Genomic DNA, 8,608 nt, shown 5'->3' on the forward strand with positions numbered 1-8,608 from the left:
GTTAATAGAAGAACCTTGAAGTCACATCTTAAATGGACCGGGAGCCAATGTAAGTTGGCTAGTATTGGGGTAATGTGATCAAATTTTCTTTCCGAGAGAGCAGCCTTGCAGCAGCATTTTGTACTAACTGTAGACTTTTGATGCGGGACTTAGGAAGACCCGAAAATAGTACATTACAGTAGTCCAGGCGCGACGTGACGAACGCATGTATAATAGTTTCCGCATCACCGGTCAAGAGGATCGGACGAATCTTTGCAATATTACGAAGGTGAAAAAACGCAATTCTGGTTATATTCTTAATGTGCTTTTGAAAGGAGAGAGTTTGGTCAAATATTACCCCGAGATTAGTTACAGTATCGCTTTGAGTGATAGTACGGTTATCTATAGTTATAGCGGTTTCCTTGAATAAGTGTTGATAACGAGTTGGACCAATTATCAACATCTCAGTTTTATCTGGGTTAAGACGAAGGAAGTTGAGAGACATCCATTGCTTGATCTCCGCAAAGCACACCTCAAGATTACAACAATCCCGCGGATCATCGATAACGGCATATATAATTGCGTGTCATCCGCATAGCATTGAAAACTAATATTATATTTACGTATTATGTCCCCAAGCGGAATCATATAAATATTAAAAAGAATTGGTCCGAGAACCGATCCCTGTGGGACACCACATGTAACATTATAGAGCTCCGAGGACGCATTACCATGGACCACTCGGTGCGTCCTGTTTGATAGATAGGAATGAAACCAGCCTAGTGCTGACCCTGAAATACCAACACAACTTTTAAGACGCCCTAATAAAATATCGAAGTCTACAGTGTCGAAGGCAGCACTAAGATCGAGTAGTAACAGTACAGACGAAGTGTTTGAATCCATAGCTATGAGGAGATCGTTAGTCACTTTAGCAAGTGCTGTCTCAGTGGAATGATTAGCTCTAAAACCAGACTGAAAAGTGTCATATCGATTATTGGCGACCATGTAATCAATAAGCTGCTGCGCTACTACCTTTTCAAGAAATTTTGCTATGAATGGGAGGTTTGAAACTGGCCTATAATTACTGAGACAGTCCGGGTCAAGATTTGGTCGCTTAAGTAACGGTTTAATGATAGCGGTTTTAAAGGCTGTTGGCACTATCCCAGAGGAGACAGACAGATTGATTATATTTAAGACGGACGGTCCTAAAATTTGAAATAATTCTTTAATTAGTTTGGCTGGAAGAGGGTTAGTTTGTTTAGCCGCACTAACCAATTGTGTAAGCCTTTCAAGAGACACGCTTTTAAAAGTTGAGAGGGTTGTTGCATGATCATCAGCGTTGGTAAACGGCGGGCTCGACCGAGCGATTGGAATGGTATTCTTGATCTCATCCCTAATGGATTCAATCTTTTGAGCAAAAAATTTCATGAACTCGTCAGCTGAGTGGAAGAACTATCGGGGGTCGGCTGGCGCTGAGTCAGCTTTGCCACTGTATCAAATAGGTGTTTCGGATTGTTTTTATTGAGATTAATAACTTGCGAAAAATACTGAGTTTTTGCTAAGATAAGCGCATCTTTATATTTCAGGAGGCTATCCTGCCATGCCTGATGGAAAACCTCAAGTTTGGTTAGACGCCATCTGCGGTCATGCTTTCTACCTAATTGCTTAAGCGTACGTGTTTCATCTGTGAACCACGGAGTAGGCACTGTACGGCGAGTTTTCAGATGTAACGGCGCCACAGAGTCAATGGCATTTAACAATGTCGCATTGAATTCATTTGTAAGATTATCAATAGAGCCGGCGTATGTGAGAAATATAGCGGTTGCCGGCGACAGTATCTCAGATAGCGCAGTTGCAGTCATGGAGTTGAAATGACGGCTCCTATAATGCTGATTGCTCTCTTGTCTTTGACAAGGAACTAGAATTTCAAACTTTATTAAGTAATGATCAGACAAAACAGTAGTGTATGGCAATACTGCTATATTTGAGGTTGCAAGTCCTCGGGATAATACCAGATCTATGGTATTTCCATTCTTATGCGTTGCTGCCTGTAGAGCTTGCGTAAAACCAAAGGTATCAGTTAAAGTCTGAAACGCCGAAGTAAGTGGCTCTGACGGTAAATTCATGTGGATGTTGAAATCGCCCATGATAATTATATTATCCGCATTGGTTACTAGATCAGCCACAAATTCTGAAAATTCATCCAGGAAGCCAGAGTAAGCCCCGGGTGGACGGTAAATAACAGCAAGATAAAATGACGGTAAAGCGGTGGATCGGACAATGAGAACCTCAAATGTTTTAAATACGTTGATCGAACGAGGCCTAAAACTAAGCTCGGAATTCGAGATGAGGGCGACACCCCCATCCTTTTTTTTGAGGACGCGCCACATGCGAGCTCACAAAATTCGGGGGCGAGGCCTCATTAAGCGGCATCAGTTCATTAGGTTTTAACCAGGTCTCGCAGAGACCAAAAGCGTTTAGATTATGTTCTGTGATGAGATCATTAACGAAAATGGCTTTCGTATGAAGCGATCTAATATTCATAAAACCAAGTTTAAGTGTAATTGGTCGATCCGGGTGCGTATCTATCGAAGGATATTTATACGAAATGCGAGTAAGATTGTGTTCTCTAGGCCTGACATCACCTCTCAAATGTTTGTTAGCGCGGTGGGATGATACGACCGTGGGAATCTGATAGTAAATATTTGTTACACGTGTAGAATTATCTGAAACCGACTGTATAATTTGACATTTTTCTAAACAATCTGAATAAGGTGATGGACTTGTTAGAGTCAGAAAAGCATGTATTGCCCAACTATGTAAAAAATAAACAACACATTTTTCTCCGGGAGTTTGAGCCAGTTGAGTGTTAAAACAACCAACTACAACAAGAGAATCATACTACCAAGGTAACGAACAATGACAGCTTTGCAAATGATGTGAAGAGTCGTCAAGGAGTATAGAGGAGAATCTTGTTTTCATTTCTTCTTTAGGGAGTTAACTTCAAGTGAGAATAAGCTATTGCGATTTCAGATGATAGTTCCACTGAGGGAACGAGCTGGAAGAGGTGGTGAACAGAATGTAAAGCAGGGGTGTCCAAACCTTTTGCAAGGAGGGCCAGATTTAATAAAGTGAAAGGGCCCAGGGGCCAATAGTTTTTTCAGACATTTTTTAACTACAAAAAAATCATAATACAAATACAAATACACACTGTTATTAAACAAATTTCATTGTCACAATTGTCTTTATTTTTCAAATGACGAAATAACCAAATATAAGCCATTTAGGCAGATGTGAACAACTCTAAAAACACAAATTCTGCCTGTCATTCATATCTGAAGAGTCAGACAACATTGAACAAACTGTTTGAAATACCTTACATTTACATGAGTTTAAAATTATTTTTGCCTCATGAACATTTTAAACAGGAGTTATAAGTAATGTCTGTTATTATTAAAACTCATCAGTGTAATTTACAATATCTTTCAGAAAGTAATAGTTTGTGTCATGTCTACAGGTTTATAACATCAACAGTATTAACATGGCCACTTCGTAATGTTTAATATTAAGTATTTAATTTTGATTTAGTTTTGACTCACAACCCCGCGTGAAGAAACGCTGTTGTGATGCCATTTCAGCTTGGAGCTGCTTCACTTTATCAGCGCGGTTACTCCCTGTTAGCTTGTCGTATGTGTCAGCATGTTTAGGGTACTAGTGTTTCTTTAGGTTGAAATCCTTAAACAAGGCAACCGTTGCTTTAGAATTCATCCATTTTCTGAACCGCTTAGTCCCCACGGGGGTCGCGGGAGTGCTGGAGCCTATCCCAGCCGTCATCGGGCAGTAGGCGGGGGACACCCTGAACCGGTTGCCAGCCGATCGCAGAGCACACGGAGACAAACAACCATTCGCACTCGCACTCGCACTCACACCTAGGAACAATTTGCCTACCAAGCATGTTTTTGGGATGTGGGAGGAAACCGGAGTGCCCGGAGAAAACCCACGTGGGCCCGGGGAGAATATGCAAACTCCACACAGGGAGGGCCGGAGGTGGAATCGAACTCGCACCTTCCTGACTGTGAGGCGGACGTGCTACCCAGTGCCCCAACGAGCCGCCTCTTTAGAATTTAGACAAACACAATTGCCTTGATTTTCAGCGAAGAAGTATTGTAATTCCCATTTCTCTTGAAGGTGACGTTCCTCAATGTCAACTGTCCTCGTTTTCTTTGCAGTCGCCATGGCAGAAATGAGCGGTAAAGGGTGGTGCTGCCACCCTTTGGTAGTAGTAGGAATTACACGTTCAAGTTTCTTTTGTTTATATATATTCAGTTTGACAGTGCAGGCGGTCCATAAATAATACATTATAAGACCGAAGCTGCGGGCCATAGGACATCTGATCGGGGGCCGGATTTGGCCGCGGGCCGGACTTTGGACATGCCTGATGTAAAGGGTCCAGCATAATTTTGAATTTTCTTATTTTAGTAATCTTGGGATTCTTGACTAATGAACATAGGAGTCAAGTCTAGTTCATTTGTATAGCCCTTAATCACAAGCACGTCTCAAAGGAAAATGCCTTCAGTCATTACGGTGGTGCCGGCGAGCAGGCCGTTCAACTCAGATTTCGTCCGGGTCAGTTTGTTTTGAAATCCAGAGAGGCATTTTCAGTTTGGATGTCACCAGCCCCCATTCCAACTAGAGAGAGAGGGGGGAGGACAGAGAGCAGAAACTGCTGCCAGCGGCCAGCGTAGGTTACTTAAAGGCAATAGTATGGAAATGCGTTTTCATACCGTTTGAAATTTGGAGCCTAAATAGAGAATGCTCTCTGACTTGCGCACTTTATTTAGGCCAGGGGTGTCAAACTCATTTTTTTCGCAGGCCGCATTGTATTCATAGCTTCTTTCGAAGGGCCATCGTGTACTGTGTCTCGTGGGATAGGGGAAAAGTAGTTTCGATTTCTTTGTGTGTCTTGGCATGAAGGAATTTACAATAAAGCTGACTTTGACTTTGACTGTCGACCCAAATCAATGTATGAGCACCTCATATTCTATACAGTAAAAGCTACAAAACAAACTGACAAATAACTCGTTTTCAAATCAGACGAGTAAAAACTGGTCAAATTAAAAAAAAAAAAATTAATAAAAGTGAAGACAATTTTCGATTTTTCTAATGACATGGATTTGATGCAAAATTTGTCTTCCCGGGCCACACAAAATGAATTGGCAGGCCGTATCTGGCCCCTGGGCCTTGAGTTTGACACCTGTCATTTAAACCCTAGTTTGAAACCCTAACACTAGTATGAACCCTAGTTTAAAACCCTACCACGAGCTTTAAACCCTACTTTGAAACTCTAACCCTAGTTTTAAATCCTACTTTGAAACCGTAACCCTCGCTTCAAACCCTATTTTGAAACCCTAACCCTTGTATGAAACCCTACTTTGAAGCCCTAACCCTAGCTTTAACCCTATTTTGAAACCCTAACTCTAGTATAAAACCCTGCTTTAGGACCTTAACCCTAGTTTGAAGCCCTAGTTTGAAATCCTAACCATAGCTTTAAACCCATGTTTGAAACCCTAACCCTAGTTTTGAACTCTACTTTGAAACCCTAACTCTAGTATGAAACCCTACTTTGAAACCCTAACCCTAGATTTAAACCAGTGGTGTCAAACTCTTTTTTTTTGCAGGCCACATTGTACATTGGGGTTCACCCCGGTGAACGAGAGGGTAGCCTCTCTCCGCCTTCGGGCGGGGAGACGGGTCCTGACGGTTGTTGGTTGTGTCTATGCACCAAACAGCAGCTCAGAGTACCCACCCTTCTTGGGGTCCCTGGAGGAAGTGCTGGAGAGGGCTCCTTCTGGGGACTCCATTGTTCTACTGGGTGACTTCACTGCTCACGTGTGCAATGACAGTGAGACCTGGAAGGGCGTGATTGGGAGGAGGAACCCCCCCGATCTGAACCCGAGCGGTGTTCTATTATTGGACTTCTGTGGTCGACACGGATTTTCTATAATGAACACCATGTTCAAACACAAGAGTGTCCACGTGTGCACTTGGCACCAGGACACCATTGGCCGCAGTTCCATGATCGACTTTGTAGTCATGTCATTGAATTTGCGGCCGCAGTTTTTGGACACGGACGAAGAGAGGGGCGGAGCTGTCAACTGATCACCACCTGGTGGTGGGTTGGCTCTGATGGTGGGGAGGATGCCGGTCCGACTTGGCAGACCCAAATGCTCTGAGAGGGTCTGCTGGGAACGTCTGTGGGAGGCGTGGGAGGAGTTTGGCGAGGCCATGGAGAATGACTTCCGGACGGGTTCGAGGAAATTCTGGTCTACCATCCGGCGTCTCAGGAGGGGAAAGCAGTGCAACGTCAACACTGTTTACAGTGGGGATGGCGTGCTGCTGACCTCAACTCGGGACGTCGTGAGTCGGTGGGGAGAATACTTCGAAGACCTTCTCAAGTCCCCCTACACGCCTTCCATTGTGAAAGCAGGGCCTGGAGACTCTGAGGCAGACCCTCCAATCTCTGGGGTCGAAGTCACTGAGGTAGTTAAAACACTCAGACAGTGCCTCTGGATTGGCACACTGGGGTGGTGGTTCCCCTCTTTAAGAAGGGGGGCCGGAGGGTGTGTTCCAATTACAGGGGAATCACACTCCTCAGCCTCCCTGGTAAGGTCTATTCAGGGGTGCTAGAGAGAAGGGTCCGTCGGGAGGTCTAACCTCGGATTCAGGAGGAGCAGTATGGCTTTCGTCCTGGCCGTGGAACAGTGGACCAGCTCTACACCCTCGGCAGGATCCTCGTGGGTGCATGGGAGTTCGCCCAACCAGTCCACATGTGTTTTGTGGACTTGGAGAAGGCGTTCGACCGTGTCCCTCGGGAGGTTCCGTGGAGGGTTCTTCAGGAGTACGGGGTGCCGAGCCAACTGATAAGGGCGGTTCGGTCCCTGTATCACCGATGCCAGAGTTTGGTCCGCATTTCCGTCAGTAAGTCAGATTCGTTCCCAGTGAGGGTTGGACTCCGCCAAGGCTGCCCTTTGTCACCCATTCTGTTCATAATTTTTATGGACGGAATTTCTAGGCGCAGCCGAGGCGTTGAGGGGGTCCGGTTTGGGGACCTCAGCATTGCGTCTCTACTTTTTGCAGATGATGTGGTGCTGTTGGCTTCTTCAGGTCGTGATCTCCACCTCTCACTGGAGCGATTCGCAGCCGAGGGTGAAGCGGTCGGGATGAGGGTCAGCACCTCCGAAGTCCATGGTCCTCGGTCGGAAAAGGGTGGAATACCCTCTCCGGATCGGGGATTAGGTCCTGCCCCAAGTGGAGGAGTTCAAGTATCTTGGGGTCTTGTTCACGAGTGAGGGGTGGATGGAGCGCGAGATCGACGTCGGCAGTAATGCGGACTCTGTACCGGTCCGTCGTGGTAACGAGAGTGCTGATCCAAAAGGCAAAGCTCTCAATTTACCGGTTGATTTACGCTCCTACCCTCACCTATGGTCCCGAGCTATGGGTCGTGACCGAAAGAACAAGATCCTTGATACAAGCGGCCAAAATGAGTTTTCTCCACAGGATGTCCGGGCTCTCTCTTAGAAATAGGGCGAGAAGCTCGGTCATCCGGGAGAGACTCGGAGTAGAGTCGCTGCTCCTCCACGTTGAGAGGAGCCGAATGAGGTGGCTCGGGCATCTCATCAGGATGCCTAATGGACGCCTCCCTGGGGAGGTGTTCCGGGCATGTTCACTGGTAGGAGACCCCAGGGACGACCCAGGACGCGCTGGAGAGACTATGTCTCTCAGCTGGCCTGGGAACGCCTTGGGATCCCCCGGGATGAGCTGGATGTTGTGGCTGGGGAGAGGGAAGTCTGGGATTTTTTTTTTTTTTTTTTTTTATTGTTTAGCACATATTATTATATCAATAACTGTGCAAGGAGGGAGACGAAGCCTAGGGCTTGTAAAGAGCTCCACTCCTTCTAACCCCCAATTCCAACCCTTAATGCTGAGTGCCAAGCAGGGAGGCAATGGGTCCCATTTTTACAGTCTTTGGTATGACCCGGCCGCGGTTTGAACCCACAACCTTCCAGTCTCAGGGCGGACACTCTAACCACTAGGCCACTGAGCTGGTCCCTCCTAAAGCTGCTGCCCTCGCAACCCGACCCCGGATAAGCGGAAGAAGATGGATGGATGGATGGATGGATGGATGGATGGATGGATGGATGGATGGATGGATGGATGAATGGATGGATGGATGGATGGATGGATGGATGGATAGATGATGGATGGATGGATGGATGGATGGATGGATGGATGGATGGATGGCTGGATGGATGGTAAGGTAGGCATAGTAAAAAAGGGCAGTAGGTTGGTAGATATATATCAAAACAAATTGACAAATAACTCGTTTTCAAATCAGACGAGTAAAAACTGGTCAAATATTTTAAAAAAAAATATATAAAAAGTAAAGACAATTTTCAATTCTAGTAATGACACGAATTTGATGCACAATTTGTCTTAAAATGATGTGGCGGGCCAAATCTGGCCCCAGGGCCTTGAGTTTATGGAACGTACATCAGGACTTTATAAATATTTTCTAAATTTCAGCAACGGCTCTGTCACAATAATGCGACCACTGCGGTGCAGTTGAGCG

Source organism: Syngnathus typhle, linkage group LG6, assembly GCF_033458585.1.
Source record: "Syngnathus typhle isolate RoL2023-S1 ecotype Sweden linkage group LG6, RoL_Styp_1.0, whole genome shotgun sequence".
Lineage (NCBI taxonomy): Eukaryota > Metazoa > Chordata > Actinopteri > Syngnathiformes > Syngnathidae > Syngnathus > Syngnathus typhle.